This window comes from Manacus candei, unplaced genomic scaffold (assembly GCF_025592945.1).
Source record: "Manacus candei isolate 608988 ecotype Guabito, Panama unplaced genomic scaffold, ASM2559294v1 h1tg000050l, whole genome shotgun sequence".
In the NCBI taxonomy this organism is placed as follows: Eukaryota; Metazoa; Chordata; class Aves; order Passeriformes; family Pipridae; genus Manacus; species Manacus candei.
The window spans coordinates 35,837,009-35,858,289 of NW_026138098.1; the positions used below are offsets into that span (position 1 = coordinate 35,837,009).

The 21,281-nt window shown below is 44.5% G+C and overlaps 1 protein-coding gene across 15 annotated transcripts in view; it reads left to right on the top strand.

Annotated features, from left to right (window-relative positions):
• Window positions 1–21,281, top strand: part of PCDH15 (protocadherin related 15) — a 670,595-nt gene that overhangs the window by 359,759 nt on the left and 289,555 nt on the right. The window contains exon 1 of one of the 15 annotated variants that reach the window (XM_051799603.1): window positions 11,024–11,492. The exons of the other annotated variants lie outside the window; for them this stretch is intronic. The gene's annotated coding sequence lies outside the window, so the exon portion shown is untranslated. Of the gene's footprint in view, window positions 1–11,023; window positions 11,493–21,281 lie in introns of those variants that run through there. 15 annotated transcript variants of the gene reach the window in all.

A 21,281-nucleotide genomic window follows, 5' to 3' on the forward strand; every position in this document is an offset into this window, starting at 1 on the left:
AGATGTTTGAAGGATCATCTCTGTGTGGTTCTTTCACACAGTCTTGTGCTGCTGTGACAGGAGAACCTCTTGCTTTTTGACTACCTGCTGTTCAGTGAAACCTGTTTTACAGGTAGACCCTTCTCATGATGTTTGTTAGAGAATCATTCTCCAGCAGACCATGTAATATTCAGTGTCTGCTCCAGGGAAATACCTTTGTCTCATCTCTGCCTCTCTCCAAGGTTTTCCTAGACTATCCTGCACTGGAAGGGACCCACAAAGACCATTGAAGTCCAGCTCCTGGCCCTGCTGTGAATCCTTATTGCTTCTGACTAGTCTGGAGAATTTTTTTGGTATCATCTAGTGGAAAATAACTGTGAATGCAGAAGAGGGATTTGGTTTTGTTTCAGTTTGTGTCAGATCTGTCATGCAGTGCCCACTTACCTCCAGGACAGATTTGAAAGTAAAGAAATCTAGTGGTGTGTTCACCTTTATGTTGCTTTGGGAGCACCTGAATGGTAGTTCTGGTTTTATTACTTAAACCTGAAAGCCACCTTTTGAATCCCTAGCAGTTTGAAAGTAAAAATGCGTGCTTCCAACTAGGAATGAGTAATATTACTCTGAATAGTTTCTACCCTGGATTTTTTCATAACCATAGGTTGCAAAATGCAGTAAATCCTCTTTCCTGTTTACCCTCACTCCCCAGGACAAGATGTTTCTACTCCTTTAAGCTCTCAGGACTTTACCAACACATGGCATTGGGGAGCCATGGCAGATCCCTTTATCTCCATGTTTTTTTGGGAGACAAGGGAAGAGCTACTAATTTTTCAGCACTCCCTGAATCTTGTCCTTCTCGTTGTGTCCACAGAGATTCAGAGCAGTGTTGCTGCATCAAGTGAGGGTTGGTGCTTTAGGACAAAGTCAGTGAGTTACATTTCCTTAATTGGTTGTGATGATTCAGCCTGGAACATGAATCACCCTGGACAGAGATTTGGATGTTTCTAGGGCAGTAAGAGCCAAGTAATTTTAGTTTGCCCCAGAGGCTAAATTGAGGTACAGATCAAGTTCAATTAAATTTTTTTTTCACACTCCCAACTGTTCATTTGTCTTGTTCTGACAGTTTTATTTACTGTGTACCTAAAAGGTCTGTCACACCGACCGCTTGGCCGTGCTGTCAAGAGCCTGAGGCAGCGCCTATTGCACATGTGCTCTTCATAAAAATGTGCATGGCTGGACCATTTGCTTTTTGATTTACTACAATTAGAAGGTGTTTCTGGCGTCCCTGTTCCCCTGAAAACTGGTTAGTAACAAACACAAGGTCCCAGTGTGTTTTCAGGGAGAGGAGGTTTCTCACCTCGTGGGCTGTCCCAAGTTACAAGTTGTGTCTGTGGTGCTGGAAATCCATCGGGGCAAACCTGGGCAAGGTGCCTCTGAAATAAAACTTTTTTAATTATCTTGGTTTAAATGTTCAGGAAGAATTTCACAGAAAGGGTGGTCAGGCCTTGGCAGGGGCTGCCCAGGGAGGTTTGGAGTGCCCATCCCTGGAGGTGTCCCAGGAAGGCCTGGCCGTGGCACTCAGTGCTCTGGGCTGGGGGACAAGGGAGGGATGGATCACAGGGTGGACTTGATGGGCTGGGAGAGCTTTTCCAACCTCAGTGAATCTGTGACTAAAAACTTCTGAGGTGGTTTTTTTGTTCTATTTTCTGGTATTCATTTCAATAGAAGAACTTGCCGTGAATTGGACACACACGGAATTCTGAGTGTTGGAGCTTTTTTGTTTCTTCTTTATACTGTCCGTTTTTGAACTGTGTATAACACTTTGTGCAAGGATTTCTTGATTTGCTTCACACATCTAAAACTTCTGCCAGGGTGGAGATGTTCACTCAATCCTGTGCAGGAAACTTTCAGTGTGCAACTGTGAGGGTGGTGAGGCCCTGGCACGGGTTGCCCAGAGAAACTGTGGCTGCCCCTGGATCCCTGGAAGTGCCCAAGGCCAGGTTGGACGGGGCTTGGAGCAACCTGGGCTAGTGGAAGGTGTCCCTGCCCATGGCAGGGGGTGGGATGAGGATCTTGAAGGTCCCTTCAAACCCCCAAACCATTTTCTGTGCTTACATGAGAGACAAGAAAGTTCTTGTGGCACAGAGGAAGCCAGTTCCTGTTGGGGATGGGTGGAGATGCAGGTGGATCAGCCTCTGCTGCTCTGCAATTCTGAGTAAAGACTCTCTTCTCCAGTGTTTTATTAACCTGTTTTCATGCTCTTGATGTGTTAAGGATGGAGTGTTGAGTCACTGAAGGAGGGGGAATGTGATCAGGTAAAGAAATCTAAGCAACGCTGCTTTTCCTCCATTATTTGTCTGGCTTTTTGTGTTTTTTTTTTTTTTCTCTGTTTGAGGTTTTGTTTTTAATTTCTAATGTTGTTTCATATGATTTATCTAAAAATAAAGTTTATTTGTTGGAAGTTAGGTGAAATGTTGGGATTTTGCCTCAGCTCTCACCCGTGCAAAGCTTCTTTTGACCTGTTTTTCTTGGGTTAATTGAAATTCAGGGCCTGGTTTTTTTCAGGTGATGTGAAGAGCTCAGCTGAGCCTTACGTTGCACCCTTCCAAATGAGAGTGTGTGTGCTCCTGGAGATGAAAAACCCATATTAGGAGACTGATTAAAACATAAAATGAAATTGTGTATTATAATTTTAGTTCCAAGTTGAGATCAATTAAAGGCTAAATTGCCTGTCACACCTTCCACTTGTGATGCTTCAGTGCCTTCCCATATGATCAGATGGAACTGTAAGGCCTGAATGCTCAGCTGAACACACTTGTACATGAACAATGAGAATTAAAGAGTGAGGTTTGAGTACTGGTCAATTAGGATTACAAGAGACACTGGTTAGGGTAAATATCTCCATGTTTTACCATGAAAGTTAATTTAAAGAGGAAAGAAGCATCTGGAATGAAGAATTTGAAGGAATTCTGATGACTTAACTGGTAAAATTATGTAGGGAAAACTGTTTGGAAAATGCTTGTACATGGTTTTAGAGAATCAGAATTCCCAAATCACTGCCTTCCTTACTGCCTACATCAAATGTTCTGCTCGAAGTTCTTGGCTATTATGCATTACATTATGGTTTGAATGTCCACATTTGAAGATTTCAAATCCTATAGAGCAGACCGTAAAGAGAAAATATTAAACAGCTTTCAAGATGCTGAAATGAAGCATTGAGGGATTCTGCAGCATATGCTGATGTAAGTGTTGCTGTTGTCCTGTGTGTGTGTATATATATATATATATATATAAATATGTGTAAGGTAGTGCATATACAGCCAAAACACCACTGAACATGGTTTGCTGACAGTTGCACACTTGTGCTTTGTTATTATTAATTTTGGACCTTTTTCTATCTCGTCAAAGACTTTGGGTAAAACACCAATGGATCTGGAGCTTTGTGTCAGGTGGCTTTTACAGCAGTGGGCTTTATGGATCCTAGGGCCCAGCTGGAATGACTCAGTGTGCAGGGAGGAGGACCCTGTCCCTCGTGGCTCTTGCTTCACAATCACTACTCTTAAGATAATGAATCTGTTTACTGAAATTTGTTCCTCCTCTGCCCTGCTTTTCTTCCTCCTCAGAATATGCAGTTGGCAGGCTGCTCTCCAGATTTATCACGTGTGCTTAAAACGGTCTGAGGAACAAAATGAAGACATTTTTCCTGAACTGCCTGGCTGTCCTTGGAGCCTGGGGCTGTGCAGCACACAGGCCTGAGCGGAGACGGATGAGGGGTTTTTCTCTGGTTCTGCTCTGGCTTTCAGCAAACTTTCATTTTCTTGCACTTCAGGTGGGAAATGGGGTGTATCCTACTATGAGGTGGAAGAGAGGAGCAGAACCAGAGAAAATAGTGCTGAAAAGCATTTGAGGATCCATTTTTTTTTCTTAGCTACTCAAGTATTCCAAATACTGCATTTTTATTTTATTTTTTTTTTTTTTAAAAGCAAGCCTGCTCACAGAAATGCTGGAATTCTGAAGTTCTCCTGTCTTTCTTCATCCCTAGGGAATAAACTACTTTTGTGTTGCAAAATTATCGAAGAGGAAACTTCTGAGAAACCCAATTTATGCAGGGTCCTTCTGACTGTTGGGAAGTGAGGGGGGGGTTGTTTCCAAATAATTGGAAGTCTCTGGAATGTAGAAAGAGATGTTCTGTTTCTTCTGTATGTTTTATGGTTGCAATGAGATGATCCCCCAACCATCCAGGGGGACCTGGACAAGCTCGAGCAGTGGCCCCTGGGAATCTCAGGAGGTTTAACAGGGCCAAGTGCTGGTGCTGCCCCTGGGTCAGGAGAACCCCTGGGATCAGTCCAGGCTGGGGATGAGCAGATGGAGCAGCCCAGGCAGAAGGCCCTGGGGGTGCTGGTGGGGCAGAGGCTGGACCTGCCCCGGCCCAGAAACCTCCCGTGCCCTGGGCTGATCCCCCAGTGTGGGCAACAGGGCAGGGGGGGATTCTGCCCCTCTGCCCCTCAGGGGAGACCCCCCTGCAGAGCTGCTCCAGCCCTGGGAACAGCCCAGCAAGGACATGGAGCTGCTGGAAACAGTCCAGGGGAGGCCCCAAGAGGATCAGAGGGATGGAGCAGCTCTGCTGGGAGGAAAGGCTGGGAGAGTTGGGATTGTTCAGCCTGGAGAGGAGAAGCTTTGGGGTGACCTGATTGTGGCCTTCCAGGGCCTGAAGGGGATGATGAGAAACTGGGAGAAAGACTATTTAGAAGGACCTGGAGTGGCAGGACAAAGGGGAATGGCTTCCCACTGCCAGAGGGCAGAGTTAGATGGGATATTGGGAAGGAATTCTTGGTTGTGAGGGTGGGGAGGCCCTGGCCCAGGTTGCCCAGAGAAGCTGTGGCTGCCCCTGGATCCCTGGAAGTGTCCAAGGCCAGGTTGGACGGGGCTTGGAGCAACCTGGGCTAGTGGAAGGTGTCCCTGCCCATGGCAGGGTGAAGTGGATGACCATTCCATGATCCTGTGGTATTCGGGATGTCTGTACTCTTCAAGCTCCCAGGTCTCTGCCCCTCTGGCAGTTGAATGTTCATCTGCCCAGCAGGAAATAGGGAAGGAAGGCACCACTAATGCTGTGATACATCACCCTTGTAGAGCTCTGTAATCAAGGAGAAACATCTTCCTTCCACTGCTTTGCTCATCCATAAGAATTAAATAATCTTTCTATTATTAAATATTATTAGATTGTTCTCAGTTATTTATTAATTTATTAACTAACAGTATCAATCACACTGTTCTGTTGGCTGTTGCCTATTGAATTAAAACCAAGTTTGTAACAAACACTAATGCTTCTTGCTGTTGATGTAACAGGCATTTCATTTACTGGAGTTATAAGTTACCTTCTGGTGTTACCTTAGGAAGTGTGGTGACCTTACAGTAATTACCAGTAATTGGTATACAAAGGCAGGAACTGTTCTCAGTAGCTGAGTATTGTTAGAAAATAATTTCATTTAGTCAATGGTATTTCAGCAGCTCTAACCAATTTCTAACCATTTTATTATGTGCCATATGTCTGTGAGCAGAACTTTGAATTGGGTTCATGAAGTGGAGTTGTTCTGCTTTTATTAAATGTTGATTTTTAAAAGTACCTTTTTTTACTCCCCACTGTATAAAAATATACCTCTCTGCCTCCCATGAGTGTAACTCTCCCATCCAACCTTCTGCATGGCTTTTGCTTCATCATCCCTTTTTAAAGCAGATGATTTTTGAAGAAGAGGAAGGCTGTGGTCACTCTATTTTTGTACATTGTTCCCTCAAGGCAGGTTTTGGTCAGAACTCTGACCTGAGGAGTACCAGTGAGGGCAGAGCTGAGCTGCAGAGTGGTTCTGAAGGTGTCTTAACCCCCTGCCATCAGGTTGGCACACAAATGACTTACAGTCAGCAGCTGCTTCTGCAGATCCATGTGCAGATCTGACACACTGTTTTGTTTCACCTTTTTTTTTTTTTTTTTTTTATGCTCTCTGCCTGTTTTTTTCTGTGGTTTATTTTCTACCAGCCAGGCTCAGTTACATTTGCATGCAGCCCTGACTAAGTGCTTCTTCTAAGTGGAGTGTCAAAGGGTTCCTGCTCTGGTTTGGGAACACAGGTGTCAAAACGACTCCTCTGTAGAAAGACAAATTATTGATTTCTATTGAGGAATATCCTGATCGCCTTTCACTGTTAGAAGATGACTTAAAACTCTCTTTCTACTCAAAAAACCTTCTTTGTCATTACAGTCTGGTGATGTATAATCCTGACACAGAGATTTAGCCTTTGAAATGTTGGACACCAACATAACATGTTGTAGTTGGTTCATCCTCAGCATTTCTATTACAATTAATGACTTCTCCTGGAGGGCAGATTAGAAGATGAGTATTCTTTCCCATCTCTGAAAGCTGGGATACTGCTGGAAAATTGGAGTAAATGGAGGACTGATTTTCCAGGGAAAGGTCAGACAGGTGAGTTAATGGAAGAGGTGAAAGGGGACAGGCAAGAGAAGGGAGCTGGTGTTTGACCAGGGCTGGGGCAGGGAGCAGATGGGCCTAGTAACATCACATCTGTGTGATCCCAGAAAAGCTACAACCTGCCAAAAATAGTGCTGCTTTTTCCGTAGCCAGGGAGAGTTTTTTTAAGATGAGGTGCATTGTTTCTTTCTTGCTTAGTTTGACAGAGCAGTGAAGCAGCAAAGACCACACAGCTGAGACAAAACTGAACTGGGAGTGTTCCACTGATGGGGAAGAACTAGAGGACCTTGATTTGTGCTTTGGGGGATTTGTTTGGTTTTCCCCTCTACTCAGAGGCCCAGTGTTCACAGAGGTGTAGGATATGAGTTTGATCCTGGCTCTGACATCCAGCACCTGGGATGGTGCCTGGGATTTACCTTTTCCCCTGTCCAGAAGCAGTGGTGGTGATGTGTTGACAGTTTCTCTTTTTCTTAAGCATTTGGATTTTATGAAAAGACTTTTCAGTTTCTCCACTGAAACATAGGAAGGGAGAAAAACATGTTGTTTGTTCTCCCTTGGAATTAGTCTCGCGTTTCCCCCTGTTGTAAAGATTTCACAAAGTGCAGGGACAATTCCACACAGATCTAATTTCAGACATATAAATAATTTCTCTGTGAAGAATAACTAAGGCAGGACTCAGCCTGGAAGAGGAATGACAGAACAAGGATGTGATGGAGGTGTGTAATCATGTCTGAAGGGAAAGGGGGACAAGGACAGAGAGTTCCCATCTCTCCAATGCAAGCTCTGAAGCATCATCACAGAAAAGCAGTTCCTACTGTTTTGGGTTTTTTCACTTTGTGTTCCTAGTGATTTTTCTCTCTGATTTCTTAGGAGGTAAAGCAGCTGTGGCTGATCAGCCATAGGTTTGTCCAGACTGAGAACTTTTTGTCTTTGTAAGGCTGGAAGAATTATTTCATACTACTTTAACTCTTCAGAGGCTTCTTTTTTTGGTGTTAATGTTTATATAGCCAGGATGGAAACTTCTCTTATGTAGGAAAAAGGAGATTGCTGCTTGTCCAGTTGTAGGATTGATAGTGGTGTGTGTGAGCTCCTCCAAAAAATGAAATGGTAGTTGTCTGCCTCTGTTCCTTTACTGAATTCAACTTGACTGTCTTGTGTTGAGTATTTCCCCTCTCAGTGTATGTGGGGGGAGGGAAGGAGAACACAGAATGGAAAAGTCTGAATTGTTTTTCAGAGATACCACCTTCTTGTTTTGTTTTGCAATTCAGCCACTTGTTATGGTTTTTAAATAGTGAGCTGCATTTACTATGTAATACCAAATGTATGGTCAGATTGGACGTTTAATTAACTTTCCACAAAACTTTCATATGAAATAGGAATGGACTTGATGTCCTGCCACAAAGCAAAATTACCCTGTGTTTTGGGACGCTCAGAATTGGATTTTAGAAATTTTATGCTGAATTATGCCATGGAATAAGGGTAAGTGGAAGTGTAAGATGATTTTTAAACAGGAGCCTTCCAGTTACACGAGTGATAGAAATGATAAGTGCGAAGGTATTTATGTGAAGTTTTTTTGCATAATGAGAAAGGAGTGAGTTATTGGGGGAGGGATAGTAATGATCCAGCTCATAAAGGCTATGCTCATGAGAATAATTTCATTAAATACTCCAGCAGATCAGTAAATCCTTCAACTGCCTTTTTCAGTGCAGTCACAGAGTTTATGTTCTTTTGGGAGGAATTCACCTCCTGTTTCTTGCCTCCTCCCTCCAACCTGACATTTTGCTAAATCAGTTTATTGCATGGCAGAGCCTACAAACAATACCTTCCAAGGTATTAAAGACCCCATCTATTTAGAGAGGGCATTGTCTGTTATATCCTAAATATGCTGTCAGCTGATCGTTGGGTTGGGGTGGAGCCTGTCCCCTTCAATCTGCTGCACCTTCACTCCAGGGACAAGCCCAGCTTCCTGGGCTTCTCTGCCCTGCTGTTTCCTTCACCTTAACAGTGATTTTCTGGGCTCTGATTCCTACTTCTCCTATCGATCCAGTGACCTCACTTGGACTGTCTGGTTAGTGCAGTGGCAGGTCTCCACGACTTTGAGTAATTGGATTGGAGTCAGAGGCCTTCTGTGCCAGTGATCCTCAAAGAGGAAAAAGAATCCTTTAACAAAACCCCATTTCTGTGGGATTCAACTTGAGGGAACAGAAGGGCAAGGGAGAAATGAATATTAATGGATTGCAGCTGGATTTGGGGGGGTGGTGAAAAATGATGAGGTAAGATGTGAAGAGTTCAGCAAACAGTGTTGGGAAACTTCAGTGCTCTTGAACCCCCTTGATTGTATTAAGCAAGTTAATTCTCTGAATTTTCTACCCCATAAACGTTCTTGTAGAGTGATACTGGTCATTGCTTACCTGGGCCTAATTCTGAATTGGAAGGGAGTGAAAACTTGGTGTCCCTGCCCATGGCAGGGGTTGGAACAAAATGATCTTTAAGGTCCCTTCCAACCCAACCCATTCTGTGAGTCTGTAATTCCCTTAAAGAATGTAAGTTCTCAACTCCAAAATACAATGATTACTTTTTGTAATTTGATTTTTTTCTCTTTGCACTGATTCTTCCTTTCAAGAATTTAAAGGATAATTGTTAATTTGAGTTGAAATCCAGAGTGGGCATTAAGACATAGAACAGTCTACTGGGTCATTCTATGTTCCTTATGAATTTGAAAATTCTGTATCTTGTCAAACTTCCAGTTTGGAGCAAACTAAAATCTCATTAGCAGAATAGTTCTGAAAACCTTTTATCCTAGTAGTAGTTAACATTTTTGGGTAACGTTTTTCAAACTGGTCAGTCTGTTCTTCGTGATGAAAAGTTTGAGAGGGAACCTGCGACTAAAAACCCCAAGTCTCTAAATGTGTATTTTAAAAATCATTTCAGTCACAAATTATATTTTAAGCAATTACAAGGACACTGAAAGCAGAGTGCAGTTCCAAAGAGCAGCTGTGTGGCACAGATGAATTCCCTGTGTTTTCCCATTATAAAATGGTGGGGTTTGGAATGGGCATTACTCTTCCACCACCTATAATAGTAGAAGAATTCTGATGTCTTGTGCTGAATAGTTCATATTCAAATGTAGTAAAAACTGCAGTGCTACGCTGTCTCCCAGTTGGGTAAAGGCCTTACCCTGGTTGAAAATGAGATTTATGTTGAAGGGCATGAATAGGATTTTATCCTAAAAGATCCTGCAAGAGGACTGTGGACCAGAAAGCCAACATCCATAACTTCCCAGTCTCCCAAGGTTTTCCTGTGGGGACATCAGCAGAACCAGCTTCTGCAATCTGCCTGCATCGAATGTGTGTGCAGCTACATGTAGTATTTATGACTGCACCCTAAGTGATACCTAAATATGTGTATTTGCATTTTTGCCTGTCTGTATTTGTTCTGAGGAAGGTATAAACGATGATTAAAGCGTCGGGTAAGTGGCTCATGCATAAAAGATTTGAGGAGAAATTCGACAGAACTTTGAAAACAAACTTGGAAAAGTAGAGAAAACCCTCTATAGAGATGTCTTGAGATTAATTTCAGTAAAAGAATGACATATTTTAGTCATGACTGAGGTTGCCTGTGCTCAAGTGATTTACAGCCACCTTGTTAACAGCAGGTATAAGCTGTTCAGGGTAAATCTCCTCATCAGGAGGTGTTTTGAAGAGTTTCTGCCTTCCCAGCTGATGTGTCCAGTATAAGTGGACTCAGAGGAGGTTTAGCCAAAGCTGGGTCTCATCACTGAAAAAAGGTTGTGAAATTCAAAGCACTATTGCTCTCATCCTTATTTTGATTTATTTCTTTCCCCCTCTACCTTTCCAAGGGGAGTGGCAAAAAACCAAAACCCTGGCGTAGGGTGTGGAAGTTGTTTAACCCCGTCGATCCACTTACATTACTGAAGGTGTTTCTTTCAAAAAATCTGCTCTCAGCAAGTTTAAAACCATCTAATGCATTCAAGGTGCAAATTATGAGAAAGCACTGATAACTTAAACTTCAACTTTGGGGTAGCATTCCTGTCATTGCTGTGATGTTCTCTAACTTCCTTGTGCCACCTCAGACTGAGTGTCCTCAGGACAAGTGGTAGTGTTCCTCTCTAGATCCTAGTTTGGATAATCTCCCAAAGGTCTCTGTACAGATTTTGCCTTGATTTTGGTGGCTTCCCTCCAAGGCAAAATGTTTTATTGTTACTGCGATGCTTTGTCTTGAAGGAGATTTTTTTCCCAGTTTTCTCCCTTGAGGAGGATGCCCCACATCAGTTGTGGGAATTAGGAGGTAGCTCCAGGAAAACCTTGATGTCACTGCAGTAACATATCACAGAATCACTGAGGTTGGAAAAGCCCTCCAAGGTCACCGAGTCCCCCCTGTGCCCGATGCCCACCTTGTCCCCCAGCCCAGAGCACTGAGTGCCACGGCCAGGCCTTCCTGGGACACCTCCAGGGATGGGCACTCCAAACCTCCCTGGGCAGCCCCTGACAAGGCCTGACCACCCTTTCCAGGGAGAAATTCCTCCTCCTGGCCAACCTGAGCCTCCCCTGGCACAGCCTGAGGCCGTTCCCTCTCCTCCTGTCCCTTGTTCCCTGGCAGCAGAGCCCGACCCCCCCCGGCTCCCCCCTCCTGTCAGGGACTTGCAGAGCCAGAAGGTCCCCCCTGAGCCTCCTTTTCTCCAGGCTGAGCCCCCCCAGCTCCCTCAGCCCCTCCTGCTGCTCCAGCCCCTTCCCAGCTCCATTCCCTTCCCTGCACACGCTCCAGCCCCTCAGTGTCTCTCCTGTTGAGGGCCCAGAACTGGGCACAGCCCTCGCGGTCCCTCAGCGGTGCCAGCACAGTGAGCTCAGAACAAAACACAGTTCCTCAGCAAATGAGCCCTGGCACTAAAGGACCTCTAAAATACCATTTTTTTTTACTCCAATACCAATTTTGGGGAGAAAATGATGTGGTCTCTATGGAGTTGGAGGCATCTACTGCACAAAGTAGCAGAAATGCTGCCTGGGGAGCTGGGGAAGGGTGGGTTGTGCCTTCAAGGCAGTACTGCTGCCTGGGACCTCTCTAATTTCTCATTGTTGTGTGAGAATGGAGTTGTGCAAGTTTAGGGGTTCGGTAGGTGCTGCTTTTTCTGCAGAAACGTGAGATGAATCCTGATTTCAGCACCTCGAGGTACTGGATTACTGGCATCAGCAGGCACTGTAAAAACACATGTATAATTTCATATAATCCTAAAATGGTTTGAGCTAGAAAAGACCCTAAAGGTCATTTGTTCTACCCCCCCTGCCATGGGCAGGGACACCTTCCACTAGCCCAGGTTGCTCCAAGTCCCTCCAACCTGGACTTCCAGGGATGGGGCAGCCACAAAATCTCTGGGCACTGGGAATTAGCCACTGGGAAGCTGCTTAGGATTGAATTAGCATTTCAAAAGAGAAAATAGTCTTGCTGCTGGAAAACTGTGTGAAAGTGTGGATTATTTCTTTTTACTTGCTCTGCTGTGTTTCATTTAGTCTGTTTTAACTCTTCATCTCTTAGGCTGGAAGCCCAGTGCCCCTCCAGCCTTGCAGCATCACACTAAGAGATTCAAAGAGGAAAACTGTATTTTTTTTCTTTAGCAGAACCCGAAGAGATTGGTCAGATAATGGGTCACTAAATGTTTCTTTTGTAGAATAAAAACTGTGAAGGAGAAAGAGGTATGGGAAAGCCTGTGGGGGATGTGTTATCACTTAGAGTGGGCTGAATCAGGATGTTTTTGAAACAGTTGCTTCTAAGCCAAAGCTTCCCAAAATCTGACTGCCTTATGCTCAGGGATGGTACCTTCCCTCTTCCCTGTGTGCTGAGGGCCAGAGTGATGCTTTTAGAGTAAAATTTGCATAAGGTGAAGAAAATTCCTTACTCCAGGTGGTTTCTTTAGCTTGGAACAAGTGTAGAGAAGTGTGAGGAAACTCACACTTCATTTAGGGCTTTGTAGGCTTTCCTAAATTTACAACATGCAGCTGGGGGGAAAAATCAAACATAAAAATTAGCAACTGAATTAAACCACTAATCTGTTACATTCAGCATCTATTGCTCTGATTTCCTGACCCCTGTACCTGAGGTGAGGTGTGTGCAGCACTACCTGGGTATTCCCTCCTGGCTCCTGCAGGAAGTTTGCAAAAGCCCTGAAGCACAGAATATCCTTGTCTTAACTTGAATAATTAAGGATGTTATTGTTTGTAAAGGTAGCAACTGGGAGGAGAATTGGTTTTCTCTCTGTCATTATGACTTCCTGAAGGAGCCTGAATGTTTACTTTGTGTGAAAAAGATTTCTTGTGTGTATTCTTTTATGTCTGTCCGTGTTCCTCTAGTACAGAAATATTATGGTGGCAAGGGAAAAGTGTGTTACTACAGCAGCATTGGTCATCAAGATTTCAGATGATATCTCTAATGTCTCTTTAATGTCTCCTTGCAGTAAATAATCCTTGGGCTTCTTTCTGGTTTGTTTTGTTTTGTTTTTTTTTTTTTTTAAACTGCCAGAGGGCAGGTTTAGATGGGATATTGGGAAGAAATCCTTCCCTGTGAGGGTGGGGAGGCCCTGGCACAGGTTGCCCAGAGAAGCTGTGGCTCCCCTGGATCCCTGGAAGTGTCCAAGGCCAGGTTGGACAGGGCTTGGAGCAACCTGGGCTAGTGGGAGGTGTCCCTGCCCATGGCAGGGGCTGGAATGAGATAAGCTTTGAGGTCCCTTCCAACCCAAAGCATTGTATGATTTCTGAGAGGTGGGGGTTGTTTTTTGGGGGATTCTTGCTCTGTTTGAGAAGGGAGGGTTAGGTCCCACAGTGTCGTCACAGCTGAGCCGTCCTTCCTGAGACTTTGTCCTTCTCTGGTGTCTCTTTGTGAAATGATGTCTGAAAAACCAGTGTTTAATGCCCCAGGGATTTTTTATTGTCCTTTATAATGTCATTATAATTTAGACCCTCTTTCTATCTCTCTTAATGCTCTCAAGCACTTTGTTTACTTTACTCAGTACCATCACACTGCAGCAGCTCCCTGGGCCTCTCCCTCTGAGGGGAAAACAGCTGAAAAGCAGACAAATTCCCCATCCCTCTTTACATACATGAATATCTCATTTGTCCCAACGTACCTTTTCATCCAAATGGAGCTTCATTTCCCAAGCTATTGCCCAGGTACTAAATGCACTTAAATCCTCATGGAGCTGCTGAGAACCTTCTGTGTGTCCCCACAGCTGAGCTCTGCAGTTGGCAGACAGTCACCTGGCACCTCTCCATTCCACATTACGTCCCTGACTCCAGCACTGCCACCTACACCTCCCTCACCCCTCAGTAAACCACGTGGGCCTCCTCACCTGGGCTGTAGGCTCGTAGTTTTCTATCCTGTTTACAACTGAATTGGATTAAAATTGAGTTTCCTGCAGTTCAACCTTTCATCTTGGACAGCCAACCTCATCCACCATGGGTGCTCTCCTTCAGAACCATCCCAGAGCCAGGCCTCTCTTTACACATTTAAAAACCATTCTAGGACAAAAGCCCCCAAAATTGAGGGGTGAGGTTGGACTGATGCCAATCCCATCAAATACATGCCCGAGTTGAAAGGTATCTCTCTTCTGACACTAAATGAAGACTGTCTTCTAATTTTGTCTTTAGAATTAATGTTTCCTGTAATTCTATTCTTATGTTCTTGCCACCAGGGCATTTCTTGTATCTCCTCATCCTGACAGCCCCAGGGCACTGTGCAAGGGGGAACAAGGCCCCAGGAGGGACCAGATCACCTCACTTGGCACTACTTACCTGCAGTTCATCTGTCTGATGCAAACTATGTGAATGTATCTTCCCCTTTCTCCAAAGGAACTGTCTCAGGACCGTGTCCAGAACTCCAGTGTCTCTCCTGTACAAATAATCATGACTCTTGAGTCCATTCTCCTTTCCTTATTGTCCCAACTTCAGCAGCGAGTAAGAATCTGTGCTTGGTATCCCCAGTTCTGAGCATCAGCTGTTTGACAACGTTAACAGACCCAGTGGTGTCTTTCAGGTTCACCCCTGTGATTCCAAGGTGGTAAAATTACTTCAGTGTTGTGATCAGAGCAGCTTCCAAGATGGATTGGCATTGGTCACTCTTCGATGAAAAAGGCAAACCATTGCCCAGCTGCCTGTCATGGGCTTTGTCTTCTGTATTTTCCTTCCCCCTGAGTGACTTGGGTACAAGTCCTTCTCCTTGTGTGATTCTGAGGGTCAGCAGGTTTTCATACAGAGCCTCTGCTGCTGAGCTTTGGGTCCAAGGAAAAGAGGCATCTTCACCCCTAGTTTCTAAAGCTTGGTTTATTATCATAGAATGAGAATGGTTTGGGGTTGGAAGGGACCTTAAAGCTCCTCCAGTTCCACCCCCTGCCATGGGCAGGGACACCTCCCGCTAGCCCAGGTTGCTCCAAGCCCCGTCCAACCTGGCCTTGGACACTTCCAGGGATCCAGAGGCAGCCACAGCTTCTCTGGGCAACCTGTGCCAGGGTCTCCCCACCCTCCCAGGGAACAATTCCTTTCCAATATCCCATCTCTCCCTGCCCTCTGACAGTGGGAAGCCATTCCCCCTTGTCCTGCCATTCCAGGCCCTTGTGAAAAGTCCCTCTGGAGCTTCAGGACTGTCATAAACTTGGAGGTTCAGATCCCATGGCTGAACTTGTGGTCATACCCTGGCAGGTCTGTGTTGCCTCCTCCATGTGCCTTGGGGAGGTCAGTGAGTGTCCAAGTTGTGCTGATAGTTTCCAGGCTCTCTTCAACTTTATTTAACTTAGTGACTTATGAACGGCAATTTTTATGGAATTCATTGAAGTATGAGTGTCAGTACCAGCTCAATAACAGTGAAAATATCAAGTAGGAAGTGAACCAAGGAGGGAGAGAACATTATCAGGTCCTGTTGCTGTGTATGAGCTGTCCTTATATTGAGTGATATCTGCATCTCTGAGTGCATTTCCTTGTTTTCTTCTGCCCATTCTCCCCCATCTGGCCTCAGTCAGAGATAAAACTGGTGGGGCTTATGACCTTGTGTGGGTATAAGGGTGCTGTTAATTTAAAGACTGTCAAAAAACCAAGGTTAGTTGTTTGTTTGTTTGTTTGTTTTAATGAGATGTTACAGGAAATTGGTGAAGCAGTCTTCTTTAGTTTGACATCTTTTGAAATTTGAGAATAATACAGTTTTGTTTTTAAACATTCCTCTGACTGATGAGCTATTGCTGTGCTGTTAAAGCAGAAGCTGTGAAAGTTCTAGTTTTGGTGGTACTCTTGGATTTCCTTTAGGGATCTTATTTTTTCTTGGATACCTTAATAGTTAAATATTTGTAAACCCATTTGGGCTGAACTTCTTTGGGAAATAATCCCCGATATGGTACCCATGAGTTAAGTACCTAAATAAACAATTAGATTTCTTGTGTTCAACAAAACTGCTTTAACTGTTCCAAGGTATGTTCTGCATTTACACAAAATGACTCCAGCAAATGTCTTTTAAGTGCAGCAGTGGGGTCCTCAGTTTGCATCACTTCCCACATTGTTCAGCCTGGAGAGGAGAAGCTTTGGGGAGATCTCATTGTGGCCTTCCAGGACCTGAAGAAGCCAACGTGAAAGATGGGAAGAGACTATTTCCAAGGGCCTGGAGTGCCAGGACAAGGGGGAATGGCTTCCCACTGCCAGAGGGCAGGGTTAGGTGGGATATGTGAAGGAATTGTTCCCTGTGAGGGTGGGGAGGCCCTGGCACAAGTTGCCCAGAGAAGCTGTGGCTGCCCCTGGATCCCTGGAAGTGTCCAAGGGCAGGTTGGACGGGACTTGGAGCAACCTGGGCTAGTGGGAGGTGTTCCTGCCCATGGCAGGGGGTGGAACTGGATTAACTTTAAGGTCCCTTCCAACCCAAACCATTCTGGGATTCTATGGTAGTAATCCCTGGCATGTGTCAGCCTACCTGTGGTCTGGAAACAGTTCTCTATGGCAACCAGGAACCATCTGAAAACCCCTGCCCTTGCACATCTCCCAGAGTAATCTCTGCCATGGTTTCTTATGCCTCTGGAATGCATTTTAAGGTTATTTCTCTTCTGTCCCTCAGAAGAGGGAAGCCATTTCTTGCTGGTTTGCCTTGAGCAGATAAAACCCCCACACATGTGTATTTAAATCCAGCAGCAGCAGCTTTGGGAGGCTCCCTGTTGCCATCTGTCCCTGGATGAGTGCCCTGTGCACATCCAAATGTCCCAGCCCGTGGGCACACCCCCCCCCAGCTCTGCAACGTGTGAATCACCAGCAGATGCAGCTGAACAAAGGGGCTGAGAAATGCAGGATGAATCCCTCCATTCATCACTGTGCATAAGCACTTCTCAGAGTCTGGAATGTTGGAAGAGAGAAGGATTTGCTTGAGAGATGTGGAGGCCAAGGGTCTTGGAATAACCAAGGAAACCTGGGTGGGTGAGAGTGCTGTGTGCTCTGTGTTTTAAGGAGAGCAGAAGTAGCCAAAATCCAGGAAATCTAGGAAAAATGCTGAGTATTGGGGATTTCTGAGGCAGTACTGAGGTGTGAGGTTATCTGGAGAAATGGGGGCTCAGGAGATGGATATCCATGATTGGCAGAGGGCTGAAGGGCAGTTGGAGTCATGAGGAGGTTTAGAGGGTAGAATGGTTGGATGGAGATGAGTGGATCGTGGAGTCATAGGATGGGCTGAGTTGGCAGGGACCTTAAACACCATCTCTGTCCACCCCCTGCCATGGGCAGGGACACCTTCCACTAGCCCAGGTTGCTCCAAGCCCTGTCCAACCTGGCCTTGGACACTTCCAGGGATGGGGCAGCCACAGCTTCTCTGGGCAATGTAAAGAGGGAAGTGATTGCAGACTTTTGAAGCCTTTTAAATATGCCAAAACACAAGCAAATAATTAACTGTCTCCTTTCCCTCATGGCCAACAAACTCAGAAAGCAATCCAAGTATAATCAAAACAAGTAATCATGTCTAATTATGTTCTCATTGCCTGTTAAGGGAGGGATAAGAGGCATTTTTAAGGGTAAGATCCCTGCAAAATACCAGGAAGAAAGGTGATGGAGCAGAGGAATAAAAGAGTGCTTGAGGCCTGATAGACATGATGTGAGATATGGAAAAGCTTGGAGAGCAGAGGGGGGTGTGAGATTTGGAATAAGCTGTTTAGGAGTGATGATGACAAGTGTGTTTGATGTGCAGAACCAGCACCTGACAGTGCAGGAGGTGGGGGAAGGCAAGACAAGGACCTCTTTGGGTTTGGGTTGCTGTGGGATGGGAGCAGAAGGAACCTGAAGGGCAGGCTTAGGGAGCATAGGCAAAATATGGGTGATAAACAGCAAGATATGTTGTTAAAATAATGAAGATCTGGCATGTGGCTTGATTAGCAGCCTCAAATCCAGGTGTCCAGACTGAGGAGGTTTCCCCAGAAAGCTGTGGTGTGATGTATGAGAGAGGTCTAAACATGACAGGTGTGTCATGGAATATCTGAGGTGGTTTGTCTGGAAGGCTCCTCCTGTCCTTGGCTCATGGGTCACTTAAATCTGTTGATTTAAGTGTGCAGCAGAATGTGGTAGCTGGGAATGCACCAGGTGACCTGGGATCCAAGATATGAAACCTGCTATTTACTACTCTTTTCTAGAAAAGAAACCTGAATTCCTGCTAAATAGCTTAATTTAGGATGAGCTGTGCTGTGGAGTCTGGTCTCTGGAGGGTAAGAGGAGCCACTGGGGTTAACAGCAGGTAGGCACTGGTGGGAGAAGAGGTGACTGAGATTTATTTGGAGTATCCCTGGGGTGTGGAGGAAGGCAGGCTGGACCCTGCCTTCATCTGTACAACAACAGGAGGTACATTTGCTTTTTAGAGGACTCCTGAATTCTGCTGCAGGTGTGTGACAACTATCTGGCTTAATCAGCCTTATTATTTGTCATCTGTCCAAAGTTCAAAAGCCAGGACTATTTTTAAAGCTTCAGGCCCAGCAATCTCCAGTACCACAACCTTCACCCTACCACAGAAATAGCTGAATATTATGTCTGTTCAGGCTGTGTCACGTGTGTGTATGTGTGTACACATGTTAATTCTGACATGTCATTGCACTGAACTGCTCCAACAGAGCCAATACACAGCCCTGTCATTCCTCCAGGGTCTATTGAATACTGCTCCTGGTGTGTGGTGACCAACAGGCAAGTAGGAACACTCAGTTTGTAGAAAGGGAGACTTTGCTGTGACAAGTTTTGGGGTGTTGATTTTTACAAAACTTAAATTAAAACTGTCTCGGAGAAGAGAAGCTGCAGCATATAAATTCTGCTTGAAAAAAATGTCATTTTCTTCAGTCAAATAACTTAATGTAGTTTGGGTCATTTCCATTGTCATAACACAAGCCAGTGTTGAAGTGTTAGTGAAGATATTGGGGCTGTTTTCCTACAAGGAGCTCTCAGAGGGGACTCTTGACAGAATATTTCCCAGTAGCAGAGAGAGATTCACACCTCTGATTCTCTCCCCTGTGTTAAGTAATCCCAGTGAACAATCCTTGGAGAGAAACAACTCTGGCAAGGCAGAAATAGAGAGGTTTTTGGGATAGTATCCAATACTTGTCTTGCAGTAAAACCAGTGAAACCCATCTTTATACTTTGATATCAAAGTATATTTTCATTATTAACAGTTCAGCGTGTAACTTTAGCTCTGGGTGCATGTGTTGTGAAGACAAAGGTTATCAAAGAATTAATTTCACTACTCCTGGCTAATAGAGATTGTATTTCTTTTAATCTTTTTATGTTAGGCAGTTAATGTCACCTTTCAAATGGAGTCCTGCTGGCACTGCTCTCAGGGGTTTAGGGTGTCTTTCCTCTCTCCTCTTTCTAGAGCCACCATCTGCAAAGCAGGAGTTTCAAATGAACAGTGTCACAGCCCAAACTTACCAATTGCTTTGGATTAAGCACTCAAAAGCTTCTGTGAGGACAATGTTTCATAGGCTAAGTCCGTGCAGGGGGGTTGGGAAACAGAATCTTTTCATAATGCATTAAAAAATGGGATTTCTGGCAGGAATGGATTGGCTGCCCTGTTTACCCAGCCATGGCCAAGTGGTTGTGATTGTGTGAACCCATCTAATAGCTGGGTTACTTGTTAAAAATACAGAAAATGCATTAAAAAGTTAAATTTTAAAATGCATCGTTCACATTTAGGTCCAGGGCCAGCTGTGGTGTTTTCACTGAAGTTTTGAATGACTTGTTACTAATGCAGAGGCAAGTTACTGGGATTACAACCTGTTACTGGTGCTTCACTTTGGCTTTGCAGTGCCTGGCTCTGGCAGTGGCATCTCATCGACTCTTGCAGAAAATAATATGTTTAAAGAGTGGGGCGAAGAAATAATTAAAGCCAGCAGCCCTCAGAAGAATATGGGCAAGCAGGAATTATGTGTGAATTATTTCAAGAGAGAACATAATGAGGAATTTCAAGTTGCAGGTGAACATTTTTCTTCAGCTCTTCATGTAAATTGTCACAGTTTTTTCTTCAGTTCTTGTGTCTTTGCTTTCTAAAAATGCTGTCTCCAAGTAAGGCTAAAAACTCAAGACCCTGCTAACACAAGGACAAGAGACAGAAATGGAGCATCAACGTTACTTTATTTTTAATGTGTTTGTTTATGCTGGAATAGATCCAGCAGCTGTGAAAAGGGAATCAAGTGTGAGCATGTTTGATCTTGAAACTCGGTTTTAAAATTCTTCATACTGCTGAAAGGTTTTACCCAGAGAGAGGAGAATAACAAAATTCAAATCAATTGTGCCAGTTGTGTTGTGTGAGAGCTCTTTAATACAGGAGGATTGAGTAAATCCAGGAATCCATAGGCTGAGCTACGTGTTAAGTGCCCAAGAAGGGTTAGTGAAATAAAACCTGTAGTAGTGTTCTGCTTTCTGGAAGATCCAAAACTCGAGAGAGGGTTCTGTTTGCTCTGTAAATTATTCAGTGTAGTACCAGATCAGCCAAATATTTGCTTATGCTTGAATTCTTCCTCAGGAAAGCATTTAAACAGATATTTGCCTTCAGTAAACAGAGTTGTTCATGCTTGCTGCTGAACTAAAGCCAGAGCTGGCTTACATGGGCTTAACTCAGAGGTAAAGGCTTCCTTCACTGGTTTTTCCTGTGGTTATAAGGAGGTGCTGTGGGATGGGCTCAGGAGGGAGTTTGTGGGCTGATATTCAGCCTTCCAGGATGCCCTGAACTAGCTGAGGTGATCCCAGAGCTGGAATTGTGGTTTGTTGTTCTGGTTAAGCCTGACATGAGGGTGTTTTCCAGCAGTGCAGATGTGCTCCAGATGTGCACCCTCAGTGAGATGGCTCAGGACCTTGCTAGAGTTCCCAAGTAAACACCCCTGAGATGTTTAGTGGAAATCATGGATATGAATTCAGAGGAGACCAGATGAAGTGACTGTGGTGTTGAATGGCATTGAGGCAAAACAGAATTTGTTGGGGTTTTTTTTTATGTGTCTGTTCTTGTGTTTAAATAAGAGTTCAGAAGTTTATTTTTATTCTCTTGGCAGTCCAACATAATTTTTTAGGCAAAACAAACAAAAATAAACCATTTGGGACACACAGTTTAATGAACTGTAGCTTTAACCCAGCCAGGAAGGCTGTCAGACTGTAAAGCAAATCCATCTCCTTTTTGGCTTCTGTAGGAGGCTTTTTTCCCCTGTTTCTACTGACATTTCTGATTTATTATGGCACCAGTTCTCTAGAGTAAACACCTACACTTCAGAGACTCCCTATTTTGTGTCCACAGTCTTTGAGTTCATCAGATCAGTAATAATATAGATGAGCCTTATAATAA